General features: G+C 40.9%; 1 protein-coding gene across 3 annotated transcripts in view; it reads left to right on the top strand.

Annotated features, from left to right (window-relative positions):
- Positions 1-20,863, top strand: part of OTUD7A (OTU deubiquitinase 7A) — a 259,837-nt gene that overhangs the window by 80,432 nt on the left and 158,542 nt on the right. For all 3 annotated transcript variants that reach the window (XM_068272540.1, XM_068272542.1, XM_068272541.1), the window contains exon 2: positions 15,457-15,565. The gene's annotated coding sequence lies outside the window, so the exon portion shown is untranslated. The remainder of the gene's footprint in view (positions 1-15,456; positions 15,566-20,863) is intronic.

Raw genomic sequence — 20,863 nt, 5'->3', positions numbered from 1 at the left:
CAACGAAGCAATGTGGGAGTGACGTCTCTTGGGAGCCGGGTAACTGGGCCATCAGAGCTGCCGTACACATGCTGGATTCTTGGCCGCGGTGGTCGTTATTGGTTACCTCAGCCAAGTCTCGTCTAGCTTGTGTACGGTGCTTGAGTTATGAAGATATCTGCTATCACTTCTAATCTCAGTTACTCCTCTTTCAGATGGAGGACTGAACTACATGTTGGGCAACTCAGCCTCCCATCTGCAGGACACTAATCACCTTTCAGCTGCAGTTTTATGGCTGGGAAGCACTAGAAAGCAGAAATCACTATCGCTGAATGCTTTTGGTACCAGTTTTTACAGAGTTTGTACATCATGGGTCATGATGGAATAGGAGGCGTTTGGACAGTTCATAGACTGCTGTTCAGCCCAGCCAAGCATTATCTGACATTGGCACAGTAAGTCTGCATTGCAAACCCAGAAAGGTAATAAATATATGAACAATGTGTAAAAACTTAGTATATTATATTCCATAAAATATGCATCAAGAAAAAACCATTAGTTAGGATACCAAGGAAACACCATCCACGTGTTTTACATAGTACATAGTTATTTGAGTTGAAAAAAGACATACGTCCATCGAGTTCAGCCAGAGAACAAAGTACAACTCCAGCCTGCTCCCTCACATATCCCTGTTGATCCAGAGGAAGGCAAAAACCCTTACAAGGCATGGTCCAATTAGCCCCAAAAGGGAAAAAATTCCTTCCTGACTCCAGAAGTAATTATAGCCATGGATATCTTTCAATGCAAGGAAAGTATCTAAGCCCCCTTTAAAAGCAGATATAGAATTTGCCATAACTACTTCCTGTGGCAATGCATTCCACATCTTAATCACTCATACTGTAAAGAACCCCTTCCTAAATAAATCGCTGAAATGTTTTTCCTCCATGCGCAGATCATGTCCTCTAGTCCTTTGTGACTAATGAGGTCTGGAAATGATGCATAAAAAAAGGAATTGTAACACAATTGTAAAACTACAGTAGAGCGGATACATTAGTCATATTAGTAAACTTATATAAAAATTAACAGAACAAAAAGTGGGAAGTAGACCTTTGAGGCCAGGTTGTTTTTGCAGGAACATCTTAAAGGGATACTTAAGCCTGCCGCGAAAAAAGTTTCACTCACCTGGGGCTTCTACCAGCCCCCTGCAGCCGCCCTGTCCTGCACCTGTTCTCAAAGATCCTCCGTTCCACCGCCGCCAGCTATTTTCGTTTTCGCCGGCTCAGAGTCGGTCAGAATTGCTTAATTCCAAATCCAACGAAAATCTGAAATTTCACAGAGTTCTGAGCGAATTCCAAATTTCACGAATACCAAGTTTCAGGAATTATGAGTTTGTATTCTAAAATCACGAAATTGTCGGTGGCCACACACGATACAATCAAATTATCTGATTTTACGGCAATTCAATAAAAAACTATCAGTTGGTGGATTTTTCTGATCAATTTTTATGAAATTGAATGCTGTCGGGTAGATTGTCAATTTCTTAACTGTATAGACCCACATTTTCAATCATTTGTGTACCATGTGTGGGGTACATTGGTCAGATTTTTAAATGTTACAATCAATCAAAAAAATTGATAGTCATTTTTGGATTGAAAAAAAATGTAGAAAATTGTATGGTGTGTCCACATTAAGTTATTGTGTATATATTTTCACAATAACCATAACATTATTGTGGCTAATGTGAGTTTGCGAAAGTATATTCACAATAGGTTCCAATTTAGAATTTTCACATCTTTGCATGGAATTTTCTTATTTGTGTCCTTTGCGCATGCTAAGTAGACATTTTTTGCTAATCAAGCACAAAAATATTTGCGTATTACAGAGGTTATTTCTTATAACCTTTTGGAATTTACACAGCGGCATTCAGACTTTGAACTTGAAATTGCATCATTCTGATGGGAAAGTAATTTCAGAATTCTGAGAGATCGATGTTCTCATCTCTACTAGAAATCTATATTTCTGGAGGTACCGTGTCAAATCTTGTAACCACTTGGCGATTTTGTACATGATTCTTCTGACGACAAGCATTTTTTGAGCGACTAGTGATCGTTTTCGTGATCTTGGGACGTCAGAACAAGTGCACAATTAGGTGTGTGACGCTTTGCGAGGCGTGGCGATAATGACCATCATGGCAGATCGAATCTTTATGATCCCTAACGACATCCGCGATCATTTGAACTTTCCTTCGCGCCGTCTTGTGCCGTTGTGTATTTCTGTGAGCAGGAAGCTGAATTGGGGAATGCTCGTCAGGTGACATCGCTGTGATCTATCTTCCTGCCTCGTTAAGGTGAGTATTTAGCTTACGGAATCTAATAGCTGACCATGTACAACAAACCCCTATGCTGATTTAAAAGCAATAGATATTGTGTAAAAACATGATGTTTCTCCTGACAACCACATTAAACATTTTCACCTAAAGCCGGGTTCATTCAGCTAAGATGCTTCAGTGTGTTAATGAGTGAGTTTTTACTGCTGTATGTACCCATATGAGAAGTCAGACTATTGGTACACCTTTTTAGGGGAAATGATGATGAATAATGATATGACTAGGACACACAGTGGGCCGTATGAAGCATATATTATCTTTCTTATGCTTTACACATCAGTCTATTTTCCATTGCACATTACGTATGCAGGAGCACAAACAACTTGCCAGAAGACGTTGGCGTCTTTAAATATAGCACATCTTGTAGGAGGAAGGAAGTTAGCGTTTTCTTACTGTCTTTTTAATTCACAGTTTTATGGAAATAGTGATTCTCCTTGACAAATAACAGTTCCAAGAACCAAGTATAAGCGGTAACAATAGAGTGACAGTATATACTGTGGATGCATTTTGTATACATTTTTGAGTATGAAGAATGTACGTGGTTATGACAGTGTAACATAACTATACACCTGCCAGACATACACCAGACAATTCTGGTTTCCAGCTGTTGACAGAGAATAGCAACTTTACAGATCATCATGAACTGTACAGAATATTTGATATCTCATAGCTTAGTGCAGCTGCTTATAGCAATCATCACTTGGATCCTTGTCTGTTTTAAAGTGGACCTGAACTCTTGCACAGGGCAGAAGAAAAACAGAGAGAAATGCACCCTGCATGTATTTAGGGAGTTTAGCCTGTCTAATTCCCCTTCATCTGTGTCTAATCACAAGTTGTATTTGATCTCTTCCCATGTCACATGACTGCCACGGCACATAAGCTCATTTGAAAGCACAGGATGTTAGCAATATGCCTGCTTCCACAGTGGGGACCCTACAATTCTGACTCCACAGTGGCATATAGAATCGTTCCTTTGATCCTACTTTGATCCTGCATACTAGAGATGACAACTATGTGGGTATAAATGTGACTATATGTCGACTCTATTCTGGTTTAAATGTGATTATATGTGATATTTATTCTGGTTGAGAAAGTCCCTGGTGCAATTCTGATGGTGACTGATTTGTGGTTAAGCGATGTTATGGCCGCACATTGTGTGGCCTGTGATCACCGTGGCGTGTGACGGTATAGCCGCACACCGCGGTGTTTACTATCGTCACCATAGCGACAGCATGCTGCTTTGTTTACTTCCTGGATGCTCGCGATTGGTCGCGGCCATGTCCCTCGTGTAACATCTATGACGTGTAGCGGTGGGAAGATCCCGCCGCTCGCGTCTCGAGTGGCCAGGCAGACGCGCTGTGAATGCGCATGCGTGCGGTCACGAGCGTGTCATCGCACTAGTTTCCACTCAGGTCCGCTTCTGCGGCCTGGAGGGAGGCAGCGGTGAGGAGCTGGTTAACTAGGGACCTGAGTGGAAACTAGTAAAAGGGCACATTTTTAATGTTGCTGTTTTTTAATGATATATATATATATATATTTGGATTAATAAAGTTTTTTGATATAGTACTTATTATCTGTGATTTGTGCTCAACCGGGTCATACCCACTTACCTTTCCTATCTCACTATTTTCTGATATATACTTTTTCTATGAAAGCAGGAAGTAAAACACTGCAGATTTATTGCAGGATTTCAATCAGCTGTAACAAAAAATATGTTTTTCTTTAAAGGTTATTATGCTGTTGTGTATCTTTTAGAGCAGAGAGGACATTCTGAGCTTAGGTCTGCTTTAAAGAGAACCAGAGACGAAGCACCCTCATGTATTTTACTACATTTATCAGTTGGAACATGACAGTAAACACCTACCCTGCTTTTAGTTTCATTCTTATCTGCTTAATTAGTCTATTATCAGCTGTGATAAGAATCCCCGACTGAGCCTTCAGTCTAGGTTTGACCTGGAATCATTATAGCTGAGTCACTCTTCTGTGGAGTCTTTTCAAGCCGAAGCCTGTCCCCTCCTGGCTCAGCTTTCCTGCTTTGCATACTGAGAGCTCTGATGACATGGGAGGGGCTGCTTCTGCTTAGAAAGAATCTCTGAAACAGACAAGTGTGGCTGCAATATGATCTGTGTGCTCTGTGTGCACTCTGTCTGCATAGATAATGATGATGACTGCAGTTTCATTCCTATGAGAGAGACTTACTACAGGCAGCTGCACATCATACCAAAATGAAAGCACACAGATGAAAGGCTGCAGCAGCCTTTCTCATATAGCCTAGATAGCAGCATAGTCTCATATAGCCTAGACAGCACATCCAGAACAACTCATAACCCGGAAGCAGAAGGGATATGAGCCGGCGGCCATATTGGATTTTTCCTGGAGCAATAATGGATAAAAAACACTAAAAAAGGCACACCAGAGCAGCGAAATTATTAGGTAGAGCATTTATTCTTTACAAGCTATCGACTGATATGTTTATTTTGTGTGAAACGTTCATCTCTGGTTCCCTTTAAATAGATCAAACCTGATTGGTTGCTCTAGTCAAGTGCACTACTTTGGCACAAAAGGGTTGATTCACAAAGCTGCTCTATGCTATAGTTCAACAATTTATGTAAGTTATTTTACTCAAAGAAAAGTTTACGTTTGTTGAATGTTACAGCTCAAAGCTTAATGTCTGTTGAGTATAGAACATGCTTTACCTGAGCAAGCAGATAATGCAAGCGCAGGCACTAACATTGCACCTGTCGTTCAATCCATCCCATTTTTTACACCGTATAGTAAACTGATGCTAAATGCTGAGATTTAAAGGGAACCTAAACTGAGAAGGCTATGGATTTTTCCTTTTAAAATAATGCCAGTTGCCTGACTCTCCTTCTGATCCCGTGTTTCTAATACTTTTTTATTCACAGCCCCTGAACAAGCATGCAGATCAGGTGGTCTGTCTGAAATCAGACTGGATTAGCTGCATGTTTGTTTCAGGTGTGTGCTTCTGCCACTATTGCAGCCAAAGAGATCATCAGGACTGACAAGCAACTGGTATTGTTTAAGAGGAAACATCCATATCCCTCTCAGTTTAGGTTCCCTTTAAGCATGTACATTTTTACTCACATAAAAATAACATGCATAAATTAACCAGTTCACCCCCAAGGGTTTTTATCCTAACGGACCAGAGCAATTTTCAGTTGTCAGTGCTCCTCCCTTTTATTCCCTAATAACTTTATTACTACTTATCACAAGAAAATGATCTATACCTCGTTTTTTTCGCCACCAATTAGGCTTTCTGTGTATAGTACATTTTGCTAAGAATTTTTTTTTATTCTAAATGCGTTTTAATGATAAAAACAGAAAAAAAAGAAAAAAAATCATTATTTCTCCGTTTTCAACCATTATAGTTTTAAAATTAAACATTCTCCTGTGGATAAAACAAACACGTTTTATTTGCCAAGTTGTCCCGATTATTAAACAGTTTAAATGATGTCCCTATCACAATGCATGGCGACAGTATATTATTTTGAAATATAAGTGTTATTTTTCTGTTGTGTTTTTTTTTATTCTGGCCATAATTACAAGCCCCTATGTAATAAATTAAAATTAATTTCCCCCCATAAAATATAAATTAACAAAACTGAGTCCCTAAGGCAACTATTTATTTATTTTTTTTAGCTGATTTTTTTTTTTTACAAGTGTTTTTTTTTTTTTTTTTGGGGGGGGGGAGGGTTGGAAGTGTAATTTTATTAAGATCTGTATGTACTTGAAAATGAATGTATTTTGTAGGTGTAATATACTTTTTTGCCACAAGATGGTGCTAGTGAACACTCATAGGAAATGTTCACTTTTTTTTTTTCTTCACTTTAATTGTTACATTTCCTGTTATTGTGAATGGACGTAGCCGCTGTTCGCGGTCACGTCCATTCACTCCAGGCACTGCGATTGGGTAGAGGACCGTTTGGTCCTCTTTCCCAATCACCCAGCACGGAAGCCCGACGTAAACAGCGGCGGTAGTGGCGCACACACGGCGGTAGCATCGGCGGGAACGCGGGACGTATTAAAACGTCATGTTGCTGTTAATAGCGGTAAGCATGACGTTTTAATACGTTAGGATGTCAGTAAATGGTTAATGTATTACAGCTCAATGCTGCAGTGAGAGAACTATAGAGGCTGCCATATTTATTTCCTTTTAAGCAATATCAGTTGCCTGGCTGTCTTGCTGATCCTCTGCTTCTAAATTTTTCATCCATAGACCGTGAACAAGCATATGCATATGACAATATTGTTAGACAAACTGACAAGATTAGTTGCATGCTTGTTTCTGGTGTAATTAAGACACTACTGCAGCCAATGGATCAGCAGGGCTGCCAGGAAACTGGTATTGTCTAAAAGGAAATAAATATGGCAGCCTCCAAATCAATTTCACCTTGGGCTCACAATTTGTCTGGCTGTCCTGCTGATCCTCTGCCTCTAATACTTTTAACCACAGGCCCTGAACAATGCAAATGAGATGTTTCTGACTGAAATCTGACTAGATTAGTCGCATGCTTGTTTCAGGTGTGTGATTCAGACACTACTGCAGCCAAAGAGATCAGCAGGCAGCCAAGAAAGTGGTATTGTTTTAAAGGAAATAAATTTGGCAGCCTCCTGTAACGATAGGTGTCAGTGAACAGAGAGGATCTGATTACTGGTGATCTGCAGTATCACCAACAATACAGACGTAACCTGATTATTGATGATCTCCAGAATCACCAATAATACAAGTGTAACTAACCTCTGGACACCTAAAACAGTGATGACAGTAACAAATCACAAGATCGTGGAAATATCCACCACACAGCGATTCCTCAGAGGTGTGGTTACCTCTGAATGGGAACCCCGTATGTGAGATCCTCTAAAAGACCAGAAGAGGAATCTCAGCCTCTGGCAGTAACAGTCTGCTAGGCAGGCGTCTCAGAGAGGCAAGCCTCAGAGATACCTCACCAGTGGGAGACGTTCCACTGGAGGGAGAAAGGTCAGACAGGTAGAGGTTCGGCAACAGAAAGGCGGCAGCAGTACAGAAACGGAAGGCTGATTCAGAGTCGGTAAACAGGCAGGGTCGGCAACTTGAATCAGATAGGCAGAAGTACAAGAGCGATTAGAGTAAAGAGTAGTCAGGGATAGCCAGAGTCAAAACACAGGCAAATATACAAATACAATCCTAATCTAAGGTGTGACGTCCTTGGTATCAACACCTAGGAAACTGGACTAAGGTCTGAGCGCTAACACCGAAGTATTCACGACAGCAGACCACTTGCTACTGACCAGCAAGTCCTATATGTAGCCACAGAGCTGCCCAGTGCCACCCCAGAGCCCCAGCCAATCCACACTTCTGCTGGAGTCAGCTGACCGGCCTACTCAGCTGACTCCCCTTCTAGAGGCATAAAGTTCCTGTCTCCTCACGCGTGCGCCCATAGTGCGGAGACTCTGAGCCGGCGAGGGAGCGGGCGACCCCCCAGGCAGCAACTGTGTGGCGGAGTTCGCCGAGCTCACGGACTCCGCCGCCTGCCCTACTCCACCCGCCGGCAAGGATGCGGAGGCTCCTGTTTGAGATGCGGAATCCGCCGCCACGTGCGTTCTGGCGGAGGCTCCGCTACCTCTTACACCTCCATATCCCTCTCATTTCAGGTGTACCTTAAAGTCTTTTGTATTGTTAAAAACCCTTCTAGCCTACTGGCAACTTCAGATCATTAGTATAATAATGTTTATAATATAATTTTGAGGCAAGATACCCGATTATTACATTTTTACAGCATTTTCCTGGTGTTTGATTAACAGTTGCTGAAACCATTACAAAGTGGCTTTATAAGTGTCTGTATCAGCTCAAGAATGAGAAGACATAAGAATTGTATCTAAACCTCGTTTTGAGTGCTTGCATTTCCTATTCATTTTACTGGGAGCACTAGTTGGAAAGCTAAGCAATCATTGATTCCTCTTGTGACTCCCAGAAGGCATGTTGCTTGGCAGCACCCCACTCCTGGGCCAACAACAGTTTGTTATATGAGGAAAAGCAACACCAAGGTAGTCCTCATCCATTCCTTTTATTTAATACATTTACCAGCCAGAAGACAAATATCGATAGCTGGTAATGTGTTATTAGACCATAACCTCACATATAGCATGTTTGCACATTTTCCAATGCATACCATGTGCATGCAAATAAAACTGACAGCAGGGCTAGTGCAATGTGTATAGCACCACCCTAGCTGCCTTACTTCTCTCAACAATTATTTTCTGTATGCAGCCTGCTGCCTCTCACCAAAGCCTACCTGAACTGGTGCTGAGCTCTTCTAAACTAAATGGTGGCCTTTAATAGTGACATTTTAAGCAAACCATCATATTTTCAGTAAGATCATTCAGATTTAAATAAAAGACTATTTAATTATTTCACGGCGTTGAAGAATCCAAAGTATTCACGATTTTGAAACCAGCTGCATTTTTATCTAAAAAAATGAAAAAAGTCTTGTCAATGGACTACTAGAGATGTCCCGAACAGTTTCTCAGGAGAACAGTTTGCTGCAAACATGGGCTGTTCGCCGTTCACATTTAACGCAATTTTTTTTCTAAAAAGTGCTTTTGCACTTTTTACATTGAAGTCACTAGCCGCCGACTTTAGCGTTTAATAGCAAAGCCCCCTCATGTGCTAGAAACACCAAATTTCAGGGTATGTGGAGGAGGACAGTGGGTATAACAGGAAAACAATATTCAAAAAGACCTTATAGTTTTTGAAAAAAATCAATTTTAAAATTCTCGTTCTGTGTGTAGGAAATGTTTCCCTGGCCGCCAACTTTAGCGGTTAATAGCAAAGGCCCCTTATGGGGGTACAAGAGGGTGATGCACATGTAATACAGGTCTTGTAATATATGTCATCTTAACTTATCCTTGGGCAAGTTAAGTACCAGACAGGGATTTGCACATTGTGTTGTGAAGTCTGTGGATGTATTTTGCTTCTTATAGATGTTTGATGGCCTAAATTATAATATTTTAAACAAACTCATTAAAACTGCACCCCTTTGCCAGCACGCACTCTGTAAAGTCTCCATTGTATTAAAGTGTATCAGCTCTGTGTCTACTGAGGTACATCTCTTTGTAATCATTTCATCATGAACAACTACACTCTTGACGAAGTGAACCGTCTGTGAGTTTGATGGAAACGATCAATAATGCTCAAGAATTAGCAAACAGGTCCTCTGTAACTTCATGAGTTATACTCCATTTTACAGTAGAAGTTGTATTAGTATGGAATCGCAACTTAAGATTTTTGTATGAAGAAATGAGTCTACTTACTAAAGAAGGGTAAAATATAAGTGAGCAAAAAGCACATGAATATTTTGCAGTGTGATGCGAACTACAAAACAAATGTTAGATATCTTGCATATCTCACATTTTGCACATAGTGCACACACTGTTTCTTGTTGTGCGTTACACAAATAGCATAACATTCACAATACAAGTAGCATACATGTTTGTTTAATGTGAATTATGCAAATTACATAATGTGCATTCTGTAGTTTGCATATTGCTCCAGGGCTTTCAAGTTGGAGTCGAGGAGTTAAAGCCATTTTGGGTACCTGGAGTCGGAGGTGGTTTCATAAACTGAGGAGTCTGAGTTGGATGATTTTGGTACCAACTCCAAAGCCCTGGTAAGCATTTAAGTATTAGACTAAGGACTCTGAGTGAAGAATTAAAGTAGGAGCAAATTTGGGTACCTGGAGTCAGTGGTTTCATAATCTGAAGAGTCAGATGATTTTTGTACCGACTCCACAGCCCTGTATTGCTCAGTACAAATTATATATGCTATACGCGCACATGAAGTTTGCTGCTGTTTAGTGAAAGACCCATGTTTGTTATTCCTATGAATATGATGTACAGTGATTAATAATAAAAAAAAAAAAAGAATAGTTTTTGTCTGTTACATTGAACATTCGTTTAGATTTTTGAAGTGGTTTCTGAGCTGGAAGTCTCCAAATCCTGAGCAGGTCAGCTGCTTCATAGCTGTTCTACATTTTTTTTTAGGTAATCTAGGTCCCCAGTCTGCTTTTTGATACCGTATAAAGCTGGGCAGAAATTTAGTTGATAAAGACAAGAAACTCTTAAAATGATGCGTATCATTGATCTTTAGTGAAGAGGTTGTGTTTTGTGACGTAATCTATAGAGGATATTTACATGGGTGTGAGCCCACAGAAGACCAGGTTAGTTACAAAGGCTCACCTCAAAAATGTCTTGGATTGCAGAAAATTGAATGTGATTTTTTTTGTTTCATCAGTAACTGAAGATGTGTATTAGCTCTCTATGGAAATTAATTTTTATCACTAAGGAGTAGGTATTTGCAGTAAACTGCATTCAGCAGAATTACGTGCATAAAGTCTTACCTCATGATGAGTAGAGTGTAATGCATTGCATGTAATGTGTTGCATTCTGCTCAACTACTCCTGCGGTAAGATGTTACACACATAATTCTGCTTAAAGTGAACCTCCGGACTAAAAATGTACTCAGCAGAACTGAAAAGGCTTGGTGTTTCTTTAACAGTTTCACAGCATCAGAACGTTGTTTTTCTTACCAAAGCATCATTTTTAGTTGCAATTTTAGCTAAGCTCCACCCATCAAAGAAAACTGCCCGGGCTTTTTTTCCCTGATGCTGTGCAAAGCATGATGGGATTTCTTATGTTGTTATTCACGTTGCCTAGCAACTGGGAGGGGTGATCAGCACACAGGACAGTTGGAACATGCTCCCTGTCATCTCCTTTCAACCAAAAAGATGGCTGTCCTCATGAAATAAAACATTTGCCTGTTCTTTTAAAACAGGGTGGGTAAGAGATTATATTACCCATCTATTTTAATTAATATAACTAATGTAACTTAATGACAGTATGTTTGTTTAGGCTGAAGTTCCTCTTTATGTATTTTACTGCATACTCCCCTGAAATGTGCATAGTATGCACAACGCAGTCCTAGAGTATATGGTAAGGAAGATCACCACGCTAGACAGGTTCTTCTTCCTCCCCAGCAGATGATCTTTGGGCTGTGGATACCATGTCTCAAAAGTATGGGATTTTCCACTTGTCTGCGCCTTTCTTCCACCGTCAAGTGTTGCCAACAGCTATGTTAAGCATCAGATTCATTTAAGCTTCAGTGATTCTGATCATCCCCCAAAGGCCTAAGAAAACATGGTTTTCAGATGTGATTGCTATGTTATTTCAACTTTCATTCAAATTTTCTTTAAAGCTGATCCTTTTTCTCAAGGGCCCATTTGTCATCTGAGCTGCTGACTCCTGGCACCAACCAGCTAGAAACTAAAAGTGAAGTTAAAAAGACACAAGGATTTCCTAATCATGTTTTGAAGATGTTGTATTGCAGGAAATGTGACTTTTTGTTTTTGTCCTTGAATAAAAAAAGTTTTATAATTCAAGTTTAACTACAAGGCAACCAGGAATATTCAGATGCAGAATTCTAGGGTTACTTATATAAGACTGAAAGAGTCTGTTGCATTCAAAAGATTTGTTAAAGGATACCTTAGGGCTTAAAATATGTAAAACAATTAAGCCTACTGTGTGTGGGGGAGTTGTGCAGATGAGCTTATAAGGAAATTAATATGGCAGCTCCCATATACCTCTCACTACAGTTGTCCTTTAAAGAAAAACATTTTGTTGTTACAGCAGATACAAATCCTGCAATAAATCTGCAGTGTTTCTATATATGTATGTATATACATATATGTATATACATATATATATATATATATATATATACACAGTATGTTCTGCTGTTATTTCATACGTTTATCTGTGCCAAGTGCTATTACTTTTCTCAAAATCCTGAGTGTTAGTGGCAAGCAGGTTAGTAGACACCTGCCTAAAATGGTCAAACTGAGGCGATGTTATCATAGTATCTATGCTGTAAAGTAAAATTGTTCAGCATAGCCACTACTAGTAAAGTATAACCTGTGCATGTCATTTGTCTTGACTGTAGTAATATGAGTAACATAAAATTATAACCAAATGGTTTCCATCACGATTATATTGTATGAGTGATAAGGTATTCATGGACTCCCTTGGATTAGATGGATTAATGCCCATTTGCTTTCCTGCACGCCTTGGAAATAAAAATGCGTGATTGTATCTACTATATAGAGTGAATTGTATCTACTATATAGAGTGAATTGATTATTTTCGGTGACCGGGCATTGTATCTACTATATAGAGTGAATTTAATAAATAAAATAATAAAATCTAAAAATGCATGATTGTATTGTTGAATTAGGTGTAGAAGTATAGTTTAGAGTTGAGAGTAAATGCGGTGACTCTCAATGAATAGTGTAAGAATGCATGGGCTGAATGCTTAATTGCAGGTCTACATTTACTCCTTCCACTGTTATTTTCACTTGAATAAATGACGCTGCCATTGTGAAACGAAACACGTGTCTCAGCACGGTGTATTTTGACCTTTCTCTCAATGGAAGAAGTAACCTGCAGGGAGCACATCACTACTGGGAGGATTTCGCTTTAGCTTAGCGTGCTCGTGGGATTTTATATGACTCATTTAAGTGGTACAGAGGATTGCTTGACATTTAGCCTGTTTTTAGTTTAACTTGTGAACTCTATAACAGTGTTGTTTCACTTTCTACAAACACTATACAGTTGCGCACACTGTCCTTTCATTTTTCCATACGCCCCAGTTTACACGGGCGTTCATAAAAACTTGAAGAAGGCATACTGCATTTGTATGCATTTATCCAGCTTATTTTCAAGCCCAGTGTAGCCAGTGGGATGTCCACCATTTGTATGTGTTAATGTGCATTTTCACTCAATTTTAAATAGGATCTGTTGTTGATTTGTTTAAAAATTCTAATTAAAAAAAGAGCACGCTTTCCCTCTACAATCTTCATTAACCCATTTGACGGGGAGAGGAGACCCCAGATATCTACCCTTTCCAAGTATATAGGGAAAAGGGGTCATTTTTGATGCTTTACCTATTAATAACAAAGGATTCATTTAAAAAAATTATAATTGGAATAAATTCAATAATTGTTTTATTGAAAATTAAAATCCTCTTTTTTCTGAGATTTCGGCACAGGCATGTGTACACATTTGTAGGGCTATGTTGGTAAGTGCTTTGAACGTTAGAATACGCAGTTTGAACTTAATTCTCTGTGTAACTGGCAACCAATGGGATGTTTGACAGAAAGGAGCTACATCAGAGGGCTGCAAGTGAATAAGGCAAGCAGCAGAGTTGATTCAGGGTTCTACAGAAGACAGTCTGTTCATAGGAAGTTACAGAAGAAGGTGGGGCAGTAAAGACAGGACATGTCCAATGTGTGCTCAAGTATTATTTTGTTGCAACTCACATGAGGAAGGAAGGGATCTGGGATGTCTTTTTCAGCTTAAAAGTGACAGGAGATGTTGAAGGAACTAATGTACAGGATTATCTGAAATGTGTTTGAGGAAAAGATGTTGGGCAGAGATCACACTCTGCAAAAAATAGGCACAGCTGTCATGTTGACATCTGGAATTGCACACTGTTTGCACAAGTGTCAGTAGGGTGTGCAGACTGGAAAAGCTGTACACTTGAGGAAAGCTTTTTTTCTCTGTGCATGGATGGCTCCAGGTCACTCTGCAGGTGCAAACCCTACTAAAACTTGTGCAGTGCGGCTGCACTTCTACATGAAGGAGAGAGCAGCGGAAGAGGGTCCTGGCAGGTAGCGGAGGCGTCATGGTCATCAGGGAAACCTCTAGAGAATACATGTCAAACTACGGCCTGCAGGCCAAATCTGGCCCTCAGAGCTATTAAATTTGGCCTCCAAGTGGTTTCCCCACTTTGCATTGTTTGGCCCACTCTAGACCACCAGGGAAGCTATATTGGAGGTGAAGCTCTAGAACACCAGGGAAGCCATATGGAAGAGGTAGGGGGAGATAACTTAACACTAAGGAACTGTATAGGGAAGGGTGGGGGCCACTAGTCACTAAGGGAACTATATAGGGGAGGGAGGATCTTCACTAGACATCAGGGAACTAAATAAGGGAGGGAGGAGGACCACTAGACACCAGGGAACTGTATAAGGGTTGGAGGGGGCCCATTAGTCACCAGGGAACATTAAAATGGAGGAATGTGGCCAGTAGACATTGAGTTTGGCCTGCGACTAGGACCCAGTATTCAGTTTCGGCCCACTTTGTATTTGAGTTGGACACCCCTGCTCTAACAGCGTCCAGAGGCTTTCCCAACATTGGAATCTAACTTTGTTTTTTTAACCCTTCAGGTTTGCTTTAAATTGCATGCTTTGATCATTTGGGATTGTTTGGGGGAACCTTTCCTAAATGGGTACAAGTATCCTCCAATTCTTGACCAACACCACGATGGTAATCAAACATGCTGAAAAATGTTGTCATTGTTAAGCACCACCTCAGTGTATATGATATGGCAGGAATGTTTGGCTGATGCGGCTGTCTGTATATATCACACCCTTTGCAATGACACCTGCGAACATTCAATTGGCTAATGAAACTGATAGAAACTGAAAATGGAATTGCACTGTGCACATTTCCATGGAGGGATGCCACATGGTGGGAAAAAGACACTTTTGCAGAAATTCCTCATTAACATGGAAATGTATTTTTTACCATGAAAGCGATTCTGTGGAATAGCACTGTCCATCTCTAGCTGTGAGCAGGACTATGGCATAGGTTCAATGCACCTTTACACAAGCTCAGTGTTGTGTATTAGATTTCAGGCGCTCCATATTTTAAACCAATGTATTGTTTCTTAAATTGCAATTTGTTTATAATCCTCAGTAAGCCGGTCTTTTCTGCTTGCATTGCTTTGACTGTTCTTGGTCATTCATACGATTGATGGTGTTAGGTTTCATTCACCCATGATCCTCATATGGATTTGTTGTTTATATCCTGAATTACTGTGTAGGTCTGCCTTGTAGTCATCTGCTATTTTCAATTCTGGGTGCGAACACAGCTGTTCTATTTTTACTTTTCACGCATTCTTAGTGAATGTGTAATTCAGAACATTACTGCAGCAGCAGCAGCAGCCTGCTCACTTCTATTTGTTTTCATTCATTTTCCAGGGCAGACAGTCTTCAAAACAATAGCTGGATGGGTGTCAGTCCGGTTTTCCCTCAGAGCATAATCAGCCATGATGTCTGGAAGCAGTTAACCTGACAAAAGCAACTAAATGTGAGTGCTTCTGGGGAGGACTGTGTTTTCTTCAATGTATTTTGTTGTAATCATTTAACCTTTTATCACCCAGCTTTCAATGTCAGTTAAGGTGAGTAAAGGTGCCCATACATTGGCAGATGGTCAGCAGATTCAACCAACAGATAGATCCCAGTGTGATAGAATCTGAATAGATTTCAGCATTAGATCTATTGGAAATCTGTCCAGCCAACTCTACCTGCTGGGCCTCAAGTCTCCTCCATGTAATGTGTACCCCCGGAACCAGTCCTTAGGCCCCTTTTCTACTAGAAATCGCTAGCGTTCGCTCTGAATGGTAGCGATTGCGATTTAGCAAAAGTACAACATTTTGCGTAGATTTCCCGACGTTTGCGATTGCGATTTTGCTATGTTATGCACTGCATAGCAAAATTGCGGCAATAATCGCTCTTCCGCGCGTTTGCGATCAAGTAAAAAACAAATCGCGGTTGTGGAAATGACCTACCGCAATTCCTATGTTAAAAAGCAAACCGTAGTGATTTGAAAATCACTAGCGGTTTGCGATTTTGCGATTCAACAATCGCAAACGCTATAGTGGAAAAGGGCCCTGAAAGAGAGTCTGAAGCCTTAAAAATTACTACACAGAGAATTTAATGTGTGCATTAAACACCAAGTGAACACCTGACATAACTGGCTAAGCAAATTTGTCCTAATTGGCTATTCATGAGGCAATGCTCATGCAAATATGCATTTGCTTTCGCATGCCAACTTATGCAGGGTCAAAAACCCTGTGGGAATTAGTTCATGCTACAATAGCACTATCCAGGAGCGCCACGGGGAGGCTTCCCAATGCCCCTATACAACCGTGGGGCCGCGGGGTCCCAGGCGCTCTCACTGCCTGGGAACCACAGTGGCACCCCGGAATGAATGCTCTTCAGTCTTAACCACTTTACCCCCGCGCGTACGTATTTCTCCGCCCCTTTTTCCATCCTTTAAAAACCAGGGACGGAGAAACACGTACTTTCCGCGTTCCCGACGCTGCCCGCGCTCCCGCTCGTAAACACGCCGCCCGCCGCTAGTAAAACCGCCGCCGCCCGCTCGCCCAGAGATCAATGAACGGGAAAATCCATTCCCGTTCGTTGATCTAAGCCCCGCAATGATCAGCTGCTCTCCTATGGGCAGCGCGATCATTGTGAGAAAAAACTCACGTGTCCAGCCTCCTTATTCTTCCTCCAAGCTCCTGGAAGGAAGCTTGGAGGTCGCATTAAAACAAAAAGTTACTGTGGCCATCTTGTGGCCAAATAGTAAACTACACCCTACACATTTTTCACATACAAATAAATGACTTTTACACATAAAATTAACTCATTACCTCCCACAGTCCCCATTTTTTTTTTTTTTTTGTAATTAAAAAAAAATTAAAAAATTTACAATTAAAAAAAATACATAAATAGTTACCTTAGGGACTGAACTTTTTAAATATTTATGTCAAGAGGGTATAACACTGTTACTTTATAAACTATGGGCTTGTAATTAGGGATGGACGCAAAACTGAAAAAAATGCACCTTTATTTCCAAATAAAATATTGGCGCCAAACATTGTGATAGGGACATAATTTAAATGGTTTTATAACCGGGACAAAAGGGCAAATACGTTTCATGGGTTTTAATTACAGTAGCATGCATTATTTAAAAACTATAATGGCCGAAAACTGAAAAATAATTATTTTTTTCCCCACATTTTTCCTATTTTCCCATTAAAACACATTTAGAAAAAAATAATTCTTGGCATAATGTCCCACCTAAAGAAAGCCTAATTGGTGGCGAAAAAAACAAGATATAGTTCATTTCATTGCGATAAGTAATAATAAAGTTATAGACGAATGAATGGAAGGAGCGCTGAAAGGTGAAAATTGCTCTGGTGGTCAGGGGGTAAAACCCCTCAGTGGCGAAGTGGTTAAAGAAACTCTGAAGTCTGTTTTTTTTTCTTGTTTTTGTCATAAAATCCTCTTAAGCATGAATGCCCAAGTTAAAGCGGACCCAAACCAAACAAGTTTTTCAATTCAAAATATTTAGTTGCACCACTCTGACACATGCAAAGATAAATAAACACTCCTTTAAAGGAGTTATCCGGGCATTATAAAGAAAATAAAGGCTACTTACCGGGGGCTTCCTCCAGCCCCAAGCTCCCAGGACCTCCCTCGCCGCACCTCTGCGCGCAGCCGTTCGCCGTAGCTCCGTCCCGGTCCCCTGAGATGACGTCAGAGCGACCTCCAGGTCGCTCTGTACTGCGCCTGTGCGAGCGGCGCTGTCAATCACTGCCACCTGGGCCGGAGCGGACTGCGCAGGCGCAGTAGATCGCCGGGGACCGGGACGGAGCTACGGCGAACGGCTGCGCGCAGAGGTGCGGCGAGGGAGGTCCTGGGAGCTTGGGGCTGGAGGAAGCCCCCGGTAAGTAGCCTTTATTTTCTTTATAATGCCCGGATAACTCCTTTAAGCCTCTGAGCATTTCAGTGCATGCTTTTCACCCTTCTCTTTTCATAACTAGGGTTATACAGGTGGCAGCGATTACTTCTGAGATTAGTAGGGTTTTTTAGATCATGGGTGTGTTTGTCATCAGCTACCCTCCCTCACAGGGGCATTGTCTATGTGAAATCTCACACAAGCTGAGATCACCTAACCTGTGACATCATGAGTAGTAGCCTGTGTTTTGTTTTTCATCTCCTCCAGTTTGCCAAAAAAATCCCGGAAATATGAAAGGAGGGGAGGTGTTCCTCCAATAAATGTAAAATATTTATATTTGTCATCATGCAGCTGAAAAAAGGCTGCTATTTATTATTGTAATTTAGAAAATAGATTTTATTTCTGAAATCTTGTATTTTTAATTTGGGTCCACTATTAATCACTGCATCCCCGCGACAGCTGGGTGATTTATTACAGAGTAACTGACCTGAAAAGTTCGACGACTTTGCAGGTCGTAGATTATGCTGCCCTGACACGCAGGGCTTCTCTTCCTGGAGAGGCAGAGCTTTAGGCTGTAGCTCTGCCACTCCAAAATTAATCCCGGCGGATCTCCACCTCCTCTCCGCCCCTCTCCGTGAAAGAAGACTGAGAGGGGCCGGGAGAGGCGGTGATCCGCAGAGATTGACTGCAGAGGAGGCAGAGCTACAGCCTAAAGCTCAGCCTCTTCAAGGAAGTGAAGCCCTGTGAGCCACGGAGCTTTGCAGGGCTATTTCAGTGTAGTAAATCATTCATCTGCTGCGGGGATGTGGCGATTTAACTGGGGTATTCATGCTTAAGAGGATTTCATGACAAAAACAAGGAAAAAAAGAGATTTCAGAGTCTCTTTAAGAGCAAAGATGATTTGCCGCATCCCCGCGGCAGTACGAGGTCTTTATCCCCCCGAAATCCCAGTGGCAAAATCCTCCGGTACTTCCTAGAGGAGGCAGAGCTTTGTGCTGTAGCTCTGCCTCCAGTACATTCAATCACCACTGATCGCCGCCTCTCCTCGTCCCTCTCAGTCTTCTTTTACAGAGAGGGGTGGGGAGAGGCGGAGAATAGCTCTGCCTCCCCCGGGCAGCAAAATCTGAACTTTGAAAGTTGTAGAGTTTTGCCCTGTGATTTAGGGGGAAAAAGACCTCATACTGCCGCGGGGATGCGGCTAATCATCTTTGCTCTTAAAGGGAACCTTAACATAGAGATATGGATGTTTCCTTTTACACAATACCAGTTGCTTGGCTGTCCTGCTGATCTCTTTGGCTGCAGTAATGGCTGAATCACACACCTGAAACAAGCATGCAGCTAATCCAGTCTGACTTCAGTCAGAGCACCTGATCTGCATGCTTGTTGAGGGGCTGTGGCTAAAAGTGTTAAAGACACAGGATCAGCAGGAGAGTCAGGCAACTGGTATTATTTTAAGAGTAAAAATCCATATCCTTCTCAGTTTAGGTTCCCTTTAAGGCTGAAGAGCATTTTGAAATAAAAAGAGGTAATTTCTAAGGCTTCAGACTCTCTTTAAAGAGGAACTCTAACCAAGGATTGAACATCATCTTGACCAGTAGTTGATACCCCCTTTTCCCATGAGAAATCTTTACCTTTTCTCCAACAGATCATCAGGGGTGTCTGTATGACTCATATTGTGGTGAATCCCCTCCCACAGCGTGATGTCAAGACCATGGTCCTGGCAGTTTCCTGTCTGTGAGCCTTGTTGCATTGTGGGGAATAACAGCTGTTTCCAACTGCCAAGCAACCAGTATCTCCCTCTGTGCATATCTATATAAAACAACTTTTTAGCCTATCCCATTGTTAGTGGGTGTGGTTACAGATGATGGCAGTTGGTGCTGATTGTGAATCAAACAATATGAACAAATTACAAGGTGAATATCAATCATTTCTTGATCCCTTTTCTATTTTTCAACTGGTATCATCCTGATTCAAAACTTCTTGCTATTTTTTTGACTTCTCTCTTTGCAATGTATTCCTTTATTTTTTTTCCCGCTTTTTGCCAAAGTTGTTCTTTAAGTTTACCTGTTTACTGGTGCACCTTCTCCAGTTTCCCATGTCTTCTCTTCATCACCACTCTGGGTGCCTTTACCCCAAGACCCGATGGCAACTTAGTAAGTGAGCTCGTAGATGTTGTCAGGTCACGGGACACAGTCATGACGGGACACTGGAGGAGGCATGCTAGTGGGCAGCTGAGGTTAAAGAGGTATTGTAGTGACATATAGTAGAACGTAGTAAATTATTCTGGAGACCCACTTTTACTTAAATTTTTCTGGATTCGGCATCAGAAATACTTTGCATATCTATATGTTGCTGTATATTGCTATGTAGCACCATCCTCCTAGTGATGTCTAGTCTAGGCTGTTTAGATATGCAGAATTCTCTAGAGCATTCTAGGAAACCAGGTATTATTTTTATTGGCTTTCGATCTCTCAGTTACCAAACATTACACAAAGCTGTACCTGACAAGACTAAAGATGCCGCCAACTGTGATAAATTTCAGAATTGAGATCAAAGTGAGGAAAGATTTTACAATGAGCTAATATTGACTAATGAATTCATAAAGGTATATTGTAAAAAAAAAAAAAAAAAAAAAAAAAAAAGCAATTTTAGTCATTTTGCTATTTCCAGTTTCTCTTTAAAGAGGAACTCCAGTGAAAATAATGTAGTAAAAAAAGTGCTTCATTTTTTACCATAATTATGTATAAATGATTTAGTCAGTGTTTGCTCATTGTAAAATCTTTCCTCTCCCAGATTAACATTCTGACATTTATTACATGGTGACATTGTTACTGTGGGCAGGTTATTTAGCTGTTTCTA

The sequence above is a fragment of the Hyperolius riggenbachi genome, chromosome 3, assembly GCF_040937935.1.
Source record: "Hyperolius riggenbachi isolate aHypRig1 chromosome 3, aHypRig1.pri, whole genome shotgun sequence".
Taxonomy (NCBI): Eukaryota; Metazoa; Chordata; class Amphibia; order Anura; family Hyperoliidae; genus Hyperolius; species Hyperolius riggenbachi.
Note: the sequence above shows the minus strand (reverse complement) of the source record. Positions and strands in the feature narration are given on the sequence as shown.